The sequence below is a fragment of the Atta colombica genome, unplaced genomic scaffold (genome assembly GCF_001594045.1).
Source record: "Atta colombica isolate Treedump-2 unplaced genomic scaffold, Acol1.0 scaffold123, whole genome shotgun sequence".
In the NCBI taxonomy this organism is placed as follows: domain Eukaryota; kingdom Metazoa; phylum Arthropoda; class Insecta; order Hymenoptera; family Formicidae; genus Atta; species Atta colombica.
The window spans coordinates 139,490-149,407 of NW_017259210.1; the positions used below are offsets into that span (position 1 = coordinate 139,490).

The 9,918-nt window shown below is 34.6% G+C and overlaps 1 protein-coding gene across 2 annotated transcripts in view; it reads left to right on the forward strand.

Annotated features, from left to right (window-relative positions):
* LOC108694753 (forkhead box protein P1-like) overlaps positions 1-9,918 on the forward strand; it is a 26,187-nt gene that overhangs the window by 12,021 nt on the left and 4,248 nt on the right. The window contains exon 1 of one of the 2 annotated variants that reach the window (XM_018204412.1): positions 672-841. The exons of the other annotated variant lie outside the window; for it this stretch is intronic. The gene's annotated coding sequence lies outside the window, so the exon portion shown is untranslated. Of the gene's footprint in view, positions 1-671; positions 842-9,918 lie in introns of those variants that run through there. 2 annotated transcript variants of the gene reach the window in all.

Here is a 9,918-nt window from a genome sequence, read left to right on the forward strand (position 1 = left end):
CTTGGCATATTTGTGTTTACAACTATTACATAACTTACAGGACAGAGTACGCATAATAATTACAGCAGTACGGGAGTATTTTTTCGATCGTTGCCGCAATGCGGAAAGTCCCGCCGCATTCCCGGAGACGGGCGTCGAGGCGCCAAACAGTTCCGCGGAATGGAACGCGCGGTTTCGCGCTACGCATTAATCCCCGACGATGTTCCCGGAAGGAACGTAAAGGCTTAAACACAATAGGCACAGGCATAGACAACAATGAATAACGAGTCGTCTCGAATCAGACTCTGGTGTGTAAGTTCGATGTTATATCCCAGAGCTCTGATTGGAGCTCGTTATTCCCTGCGGCCTGTTGTATTTAAGCTTTAAGAGTCGCAAATGCGACGCTTGTGCACGCAGCAGCTGGCCACGTGCAGCCGCATTGCGCAACGCGCGGGTGGAACACGTGCCCGCGTGTTACGAACAACACACACGCTCTATCTACACGTCCACTGTTTTTCTCTCTCTCCTCTCTCGTCGTTCCCGGAAAATTAGGTGATACCGGCCGGGAAAGGGGAGAGGAGATAAGATTTCTTCGGAAATGCCGATTGATAACGGGCGGGGAGAGATACTGCAGAGGAGACGCATGCTCGGAGAAATTAACAGAGGAATTACCACGCAGTTGGCTACGACGTTTCCTCCGGTGCAAACAACAACGACGACGGCGACGACAACACGGATGAATTATTAATAGCGCGCGTGATTCCGAGTGACTGATCTGATTTGATTTTTCCCGGGCCTTTTCGATCTTGCTCCATCCGGAAGAGCCTCCTGGCTTTTTTCTAAAACTACAGCAGAGATTAAGGTAGAACGAGAATAACATGTAGATAATGTCGATTGTTAAATCTACGGAAGTGCTTCGTGAGAGAAGAATGTTTGATATTTGTGATTATAACGAATTGCGATTATAACGTGATTGCAACGAAGCAATTATGATTAAGACCTTTGTTTTTATCACTGCAATATATGATGTCATAGGAATAACTTTTATCAACTATGAAAAAATTCTATCTATGATAATTTTTAATATTAATATCAACATTTGAATGTGTTGTAAATAAAATTTAAAAAATCTTTCGAAAGAATTGCCATTACATGATGAATATAATTATTTTCTTAACCACGCGTAAGTGAAAAAGGTAAGCGATCAAGGTTCTCCGTGTCAAATCATATTTCTTTGTGAATTTGTACAATTTTCAACTGTGCATTTTCTTAGCATTTGCTTACTATTTACTTATTTGATTATAATGACAAAAAAAAATTCAATATGGATTTTAAATCCACACCTTGATGATATTGATATAAACAAAGATTTTAAATCCATATATTGATGTTATCAACATGGTAAGAATTATACAGACAACCGGATGTTAAATCGTAAATTTAAAATTCTAGGTGAGATAACCGGAATTCCGTTTGACACAATATTTCTGATAAAATCTACTAGAATTCTAAGAAAATTCTGACTCGTCCATTTTCCATCAGAATTCTTATTTAATTCAACCGGACCATTTTTCTGAATGCACTCATATTATATTTTTTAAAGTGCGAGTAACGTCAACGATGATTTTTCGGAACAGAGGTTATACAGCGAATCTGCAGCAAATGGTACGTGTCGCAATTGATTCTGAGTTGCGGCGGAATTGCGCAACGTTTCGACGAAAAATCTGCTGTGCCACGTAACGTACGTGACGATGATTCGGCGAGAAAAACGAGATCATTTGATCATTTGATGATTCAACCTCATTTGTCGTCCTCGATGACGCTTTTCATCCGCGGAAAACGCATGGAATCATCGCGCATCTCCTCTCGCATTTATACGCGAATGAAAAGTAGGAGAATACAGAGGAAAAGGGGGAATAGTCTATACATGAACGACGCACGCAAAGCTTATTATGGAATCTAGAATTGGTCGATTAATTGAGCGATGCGCCAACCGGAATAATAATATACGAAAGTGGCAGCGATCGATGCTGATTGCGTAACGGCTTCCATTTAGTTCCACTCGTTAGAATCTTATGAGCATTTATTTCCACGGAAGGCACCTGCATTAGTCGATAAAAATAACAGAATAACGCTCGTGCACGTTGACGTCACGTCAATCTGTGTCTAAAGACTGTACCTCGATATGAATATCAGAATGCGTCTTTATGCGTCTTTACGTCTGTCTTCGTTGATCTACGCGTGACGCAATTCTTTCATAATCGTAGAATCATGGCTCATGGATAAGAAAAAAAAGGAGAGAGAGACGGAAAGAGTGGGAGGAATGACGTTGGAAACGTTTAATAATGTTCATTCTTTATTGCTGGTTTAATTTCGATAAGTGATGTCAGTGCTTCTTCTCGGGAATTATTTCGTTTGCAGATAAGATAAACATCGTATTTTATACGAACTTACAGTCTGTCCAGAGTCTCACTCGAGAACTTCTTTAAAAGTCTAAAAGCAACTTCCTCAAAATCCTGCGAGAGATAAAGGCGTATACTGTTTCCTGATGTTTATGTGTTTACCTATACTATCTACGTGCACCTTTAACTTAAACTCTCACTGTGCAACCTTAATTAAGATTAAAGTGAGACGGTAAATAATAAATTAGTGAGATAGTATATAAATAGGAAATAAATATATATCGCTTATTCGCTATAAGACGACTCAAAAATTGTCAATTTTTTAGTTATAAAAAAATAACAGAAACATAAAGAAACAAGAAAAAGGAACGTATTTTAAGAGAACATACTTTTATTCCTCTATAATCAATTATTATACCAAACTTGCACTTTAAAATTAATATCAGAAAATTTTAACGGTTCAAAACCATTTCAAACTTATTTTCTGGAAAACTTTGATTTTTAAATAAGTTTTCTCTCTCGTAGGATTTTAATCAAATCGTTCGGAAAGGACAGAAAGGACATCTAAAAAACTATAGATACAGATCTGAAAAGAATTTCGCTGGACTATCAAAATAATTATGTAGGACTCAAACTGTTGGAGTGAGATTCCAGAAAAAGAGAAATGCGATTTCATTTCTTTGGAGTGAATCTCACTTCAAAAGAGTACAAATTTCGAAAATAAAAATATTTCCACTCTTTTTCAAAGATTGGCTCCATTTTCAGTCTTTTGGAGTGAGATTTCACAAGATAATGGAGAGAACTTTCATTAAGTTACAAAATAGTAACTTTATTGCAAGTGTTTACAAGTAGTAGATAAATAAGATACGTGACAGAAAACAAGAACGACAACAGGTAAAAGGTTGATTACTAGGAAGCATAGATTTGCGAGACGAGATGAACGCATTGGTGAGCGTTCGAGCACGAGAAGGAAAGGATGCCTCGGGGAAACGTGATCCGTCCCTCGATCGAATTCGCCGATTATTCCACTTACTGTCGTAAGCGGAAGAACGGAACGTGATTCCCCGGCCGTAACACGTGGCGTACGTCACGCGGCAAAGCGCGGTGTTGTTTCCGCGTGCGTCACGAAACTGCGATCTATCGCGGTCATGGTTGTTTGCGCGATCTGCGTCGGAATTGTATTATATCAGCCAACGACGTACTCGATGAGTACGCGTTGCAGCCTGCGCCGCCGATCAACAATGTTGTTTACGCGTTTGATTGGAGAGGTCGATGCAAATAAGTCCCGGCCGCTTCCGGAATTCGTGAAATCCACGAAGTCCTACTTCGCGGGTCGCCGCGCATACGACGTTTCAGCTGAAATTACTCGCGTGAATCGCAAGACTTCGGAAATAGATCGCGAGATCATAGAGCAATTTACGAGTAACCGAAATAATTTCGAGCTAATTTCAAAGCGCAGAAGAGAGCGCCGTGTCGCGGGAGGTCGTCCGCCGTGGGCGGAAATCCGCGAGTTTTTGGAACACGTCCATCGGGATTTCACAAAGTTGCGATATCAGCGAGCGGAGCTTATACGTGCTGCTCTCGAGTCCTCCGAGTCATTCTTTTGTACGTAAGGTAATGAGTACGTAAGATAGAAGTATTCTTTCCTCGGAGACTTGACATTATTTCTCTATCACGTTGCCGCCCGATTTCCTTTTAAACGACGCGCGCTCGATGGCCGGAATTGTATTCCACGGAAAGAATGATTTTGCTAAAACTTTAAATTTTATACACTAACATTAAAAGAGTAAATAGGGCGAAAGAGTAAATACGAGCGAATAAAAGATGGAACTATATCAAGTTCCAACTATATCAAGTCTTTATGTTATTTTTAATTGGTTGAAAGACTTAGTCGCAATGTTCCATGGTTTTTTACATTGAATACTAGTTAATTGTGAATTAATGTGAAATGATATACTAGTTTAAATTAAAATCTTTTATTTGCTCGTTTTTTGACCTACTCTTTTAATTTTTGTGTTTACAATATATTGAGCGGATTACATCTTTTATTATATTTTATATACTTAAATTTTATATTTTACATTTTGCTAAAACATAAAAATTTAAATAGATCGGAAAATAATTTTGAAGCATCAAAATAATTATACAGGAAACTCAAGTATGATGAACAATGTCGTAAAAAATTTTGACGTTTTAGTAACCAATTTGAATGTCTTATTAATTATTTCGATAACAAAATTATCGAGTTTTGTAACAACGTATTGATAAGAGTTTTGTAAAAATATTTATAAGAGTTCAATGGAATTATTTTTAGATACTTTAACTTTAGCAAAATTGCTCTGTCCGTACAAATGTGTTCTTTGTGGTTGAATTAATTAGTGTACATTCGTTATATTTTAAATAAAATAGATACATGCGCGTAAATAATGGTTTTACTGAAGTGTTTAACAAAATTTAACTAGATATGTGCTGAAAATAACTTTGTTTGACCATTAAAACAATTTTATATATTGAAGTATGATAAGTAATATTGCAAAAAGTTTCAACATTCTAATAAACAATTAGAACAACCTAAATAATTATTTTAATAGTCCAATAAAATTATTTTTATCTGTATCTCTCTTTTACATCTGAATTTTCCTTTAGTAAAACCGTTTTTTGTAGATTTTATTCTATGAAATACAGGTAAGTTGGCTACAAGTAGTTGTTTTAATTGTTCCAGATTGAGAAAGAGAGCAAATAAAAAAAGGCGCATAAAAAGAATGATTTTCCTAAATGATATCTAACAATTTAGATGAATACAGATTGAAAAATAATTAAAAAATAATTTTGTTGAGCCAATAGAATAATTGACGTAGGAAACTCAAGCGTGATGAGAAATGTTTTGACATTCTAGCAACCAACTAAAGTGACCTATATAAATATTTTGACAGTCCAACAAAATGATTTTCAGACTTTTATCTGTACATTTTACACAATTCTGGATCGTTCATTTTTCATCAGAATTCCGGTTAATTCAACCAAATATATTTCTCCGTATAGTTAAATTTTTAAATACTTCAGTAGAAGTCTTCTTTTTTCTGTATTTCTGAAATTTGGCGAAAGCGAGGAAAAATATTTTAATACAGTCCGGTGGAGCGATAAAAAATAGGCTGTTATTATTTCGATAATGCCGGATAATATGATTCCATTCAAAACGAGCCTCGTGATTTGCGTGGGCGACTTCCGAGACGGAAAAATCGGCAAATCGGATTGGACGAAGGATAACATGAGTCACGCGAAACTCGTAATTGGGCGGCTGGAATTCCAAGAGGTTGCTCAATTTCGACAGGTATTTCGTGTTTGATAATTCATTGCCCGTGTCGCGCACTCTGATATATCGAGGAAACCGATCGACCACCTCGGCTTTCAAAAGCCGATTGCGAATCGTGTGTCGTAATGCACCGGCAATGCGGCTCGCCAGGAGAACGTTCAATAAACTTCCACATCCTTCAACAGAGCGAGATTCCACGAGCGCGAATCAGGATGGCCGCAATAATGCCACCGAAAATGATACGATAAAGCTGCTCGACAAAATTCTTTATCGTTTATCTCGTATTAAATTAATCTTGTAAAGTATCTTTTACAGTATTTTTTGTGATTTTTCATTCTGAAAAATTCTTTTCTCAAAATGAGGAGAATAGGGTTTTGAATATATTAAAGAATTCCTCTATTTATCTTTTCTGCTTATTATTAGATATAAATGATAGAGAATAGCTACTGAATTTAACATAATTTTCTATTTAACATGATTTTCTATAATAAAAGGCTTCGAAAATAAATCATTTTAAAAAAAGACCTCATACACAACAAGCCGTTGTTAACAAAAAAATATTAAAATTTATTATTACTTAAAAGAATTAATTTATACAATAATTTTTAAAAAGAACTTTATCGATTACAAAAACTTGGAATCTTAGGATAAATTCTAATTCTTTCAGTCAATCATAAAAAATATACTTATATATACTTATATAAGAATTAAAATTAAAATTTTCCATTTAACAAAATCACTTGTCGACCGGCGTAATCAAAACGATTTGCGGAAAACGCGAAATATAAAAATGATACATCATTACTTCGAAGAAAGAATTACATCCTCGACTGTTCTATTTCTCCACAACGTGACGCATAGCGCGATGACTCTGCCAAAAATGATACGATAATCGAAACTTCTTGTTTCGCGGGAAACGCGAAATATACATAATGCATCGTCATCTCGAGGAGATTCCGAATTATGTTCTTAACTGTTTTATTTCCCGGCGTGACGCATAACACGCGGTGTTTATTGCTGCTTCTCCTCGTGTTTCGCGAGCACGAATTATTCGACGTAAAGTTGAGCGATAGAATCATAGAATTAATGAGTCACTCCCGAACTCCTGAAAAAAACAGGCGAGTTGTGTAACGCCATATTAAATAACGAGCGCGTGTCACGCCGGTGTGAGTTGTCCGATTTCCATATTAGGGTTCTAGAAATCTTTCATCGTCAGAAATCGTGTTGTCTCGAGTCTTCGAGATGATCTTCGCTTTGGCGCACATTTTGCTCTATCGATCAGTAAATTCATCGGAGTCGTGCCATGTCGAATTGTTGTTTGCTCGCGATTGTTAAATGAACGTTAACGAGCGCAATAAATGCTTTCTTTTTCACATATCTACATTTTTTTTCTGGAAACGTCTTCTGGATGGAACGCCTTAAGACATCTTTAGGATAATCTTCAACAAATTTTAATATTCTAGGAACAATTACAATGATATAAGTTTACAGGATATTAAAGAACCAACCATAGAATGATTAATGATAATTACATGAATTTGATATTCAAACCTATTCTCTTAAATTCGAAATCCTGACATGTTTCGGTTGTATTCGAGTCCTCCTCAGAAGAAGATGAAGTCACTCAAATTGAATATCAAATTCAATGTAATTATCATTAAGATATATAAAATAATTGTACGCAAATTCTGCGGTTGGCTCTTTAATACTCTGTAAACTTACATCAATGTAAATCGTTTATTATTATTTAGAGCCCTTTATTATTGTATTAATACTCTAGGAAGGTTTGAGCGTCCTATATAATTATTTTAATAATCGAACAAAATTTATTTTTAGATACATCCACTTAAATTCTTAGATATTCAGCAAAAAAAGTATAGTAATTAATTATTTATTTGAAATACTAAAAGCACTGAACATCCATACTTTTAATATAATTAACCCCGATTGTAGGAACGGGTCATTTGGAAACGAAAATTTTTGGACGATTGTGCAATTTATACGATTAGGTTCTGAATTGTAAATGAAAAAAAACCTTGAACTTCCTCTATCAGTCGCCATAAGGCGGAAGCCTCATTTTTATGTTGTAACTTCAAACAAAACAAGGTTTAGAACTTATGTGAGATGTAGTTTACGTAGTTCGTAGAGGGTTAAAAAGTAATCAATAACTGTCTTTCATATTAGATAGGCCAGTATTAGATTTCCGTAAGGCGAGTGTGCCGCGGCGAGAGATCTGGGAGAGTAAATCTCCTCTCTCTATCGCTCTACGGCAAGAGTCGGAGGCTCGACTTTCATTAACGCGCCGCGCGCGTTTTACGACGAGCGGAGCGCTTCCGCGGAAATGAACGCACGCGAACGGCTTACATAACACGCGTCATTAATACATCCGTCACGCGAAGTGCTTTATCATTTGTATTGCTGCGGGAGCTAAAGTTCATCAATAGTTGCGTAACAACGTGCGCGCGAGCGCCGTTTTACTGCCAAGTTCTTATTTCCTGCGTTTCGACTATGATTTGAGCGTAACGCGCATGTATGACTGATTGTCAGTAGAAAAAATCCGGTATACAGAGAATTACGAAGCGGATAGAAAACTGTCCGACTGATGATGAGATATCTGCTTATGTAAAATACATGTTGTAATGTAAAGTAAACTCTTACTGAAATCCGATACTGGCCAATTTAATTCATTACTTATTTGGATACTAAAAGTATTAAACAGTGCTTTCAATATTTAAAATAAATAATTAATTACTGTCCTTCAGTAATTAGTTGGTATTAGATTTCTAGGGTTGGATACTAACTAGTTGAAACGTTAAAAGTTTTAAAACTTTTAACTTAACTTAGTTAATTTTAAATTAATTTTTAACTTAATTAAATTTTAAACTGTAATTTATTAACTTTTTTTAATTGAAAATTTTTTCTATCTCTCTTAATGCTAATATTTTTTTTCTATAAAGTCTTAAATTAATTAGAGAATTAATTTAGAAAAACTTCAATGATTTTATGATGAGAGACTCTATAATAAGAGACAATCACACCATACGATAATTTTTATTGACTCGCTAGATTTTGTCAATTCTCGCTTATATTTGAATCACTAATTTTAGATATCACAAACGTTATATTTCAGCAACATGAAGAATTATTGTAAAACAGAGTTGCACATTCACCCATTTTCTTTCAAAAATGTCAAATTTTTACATATACTTTTTGTAACAAATATCTAGTCCATGTAATCATGCATGAACAGTCGTTTCAGAAGTTAAAGAAAGTTAGATAAAGATTAAAAAAAGAGAAATAAAAACACACATACATAGTATATACCTTCTCTCTCGCAAGATTTTGACAAAAACACCTTATACAATAGTATGACTCTTATTATATATAAGTAATTTACTGTGGATACTGTGGATTTGCCTAATAATCTATATTTATAAAAATTATTTAAAGTAATTTCATTTTAAGAAAAATTAGGACATTCTAATCTCAAAAATAATTTTTTTCAAAATTAACTTTTTTTTAAACTTAAGTTAATAATTTAATCTTAACTTAACTTTTATTAAATTAATTCTTTATTCCTTCAACTTTCAATTTAATTTTATTAATTTTATAAGCCATTAACTTAGTTTAGTTTAAAAAAAACATTAATTTACTTAATCCTGGATTTCTGTGAAGCAAGAAAACAAGTAGATTTTTCATACTTCACGCAGAATTCTTTCCTTAAGATGATGAAATAAAATTCTTGCTTTTCATTCTTCATTGATGGACCTTTGTGACATCACTGTACAAATTTTCGGACAATTCGTGGTTCGAACTGTGTTTTTAGTATTTTTACGAAGTGGAGCTCATGCGATTAATTATCGGTAGTTGACTCTCAATATAGATATCTATTGAGACGACTAAAATATTTCCGCACGTGGAACACGTCAATTTATATAACAACACTTCTATCTCGTCTAAAAGTGGATTTTTTATACATTATCATGGAAGCGATTGCTGAAGTATCTAAAAATTTTACAAGATACGGATCTGGAAATAATTATTGTATGTAGGACGCTAAATTGATAATTAGAATGTTAAAACTTTGACAGTATTATCAAGCTGCAAAAGAAAACAAGAGTTCAAGCGTTCTACATAATTATTTTGATGGATTTCAACGAAATTATTTTTAGAAAAATTTAGCTAATCTTAAAATAATTATGTGTGTGTATATATATATATATA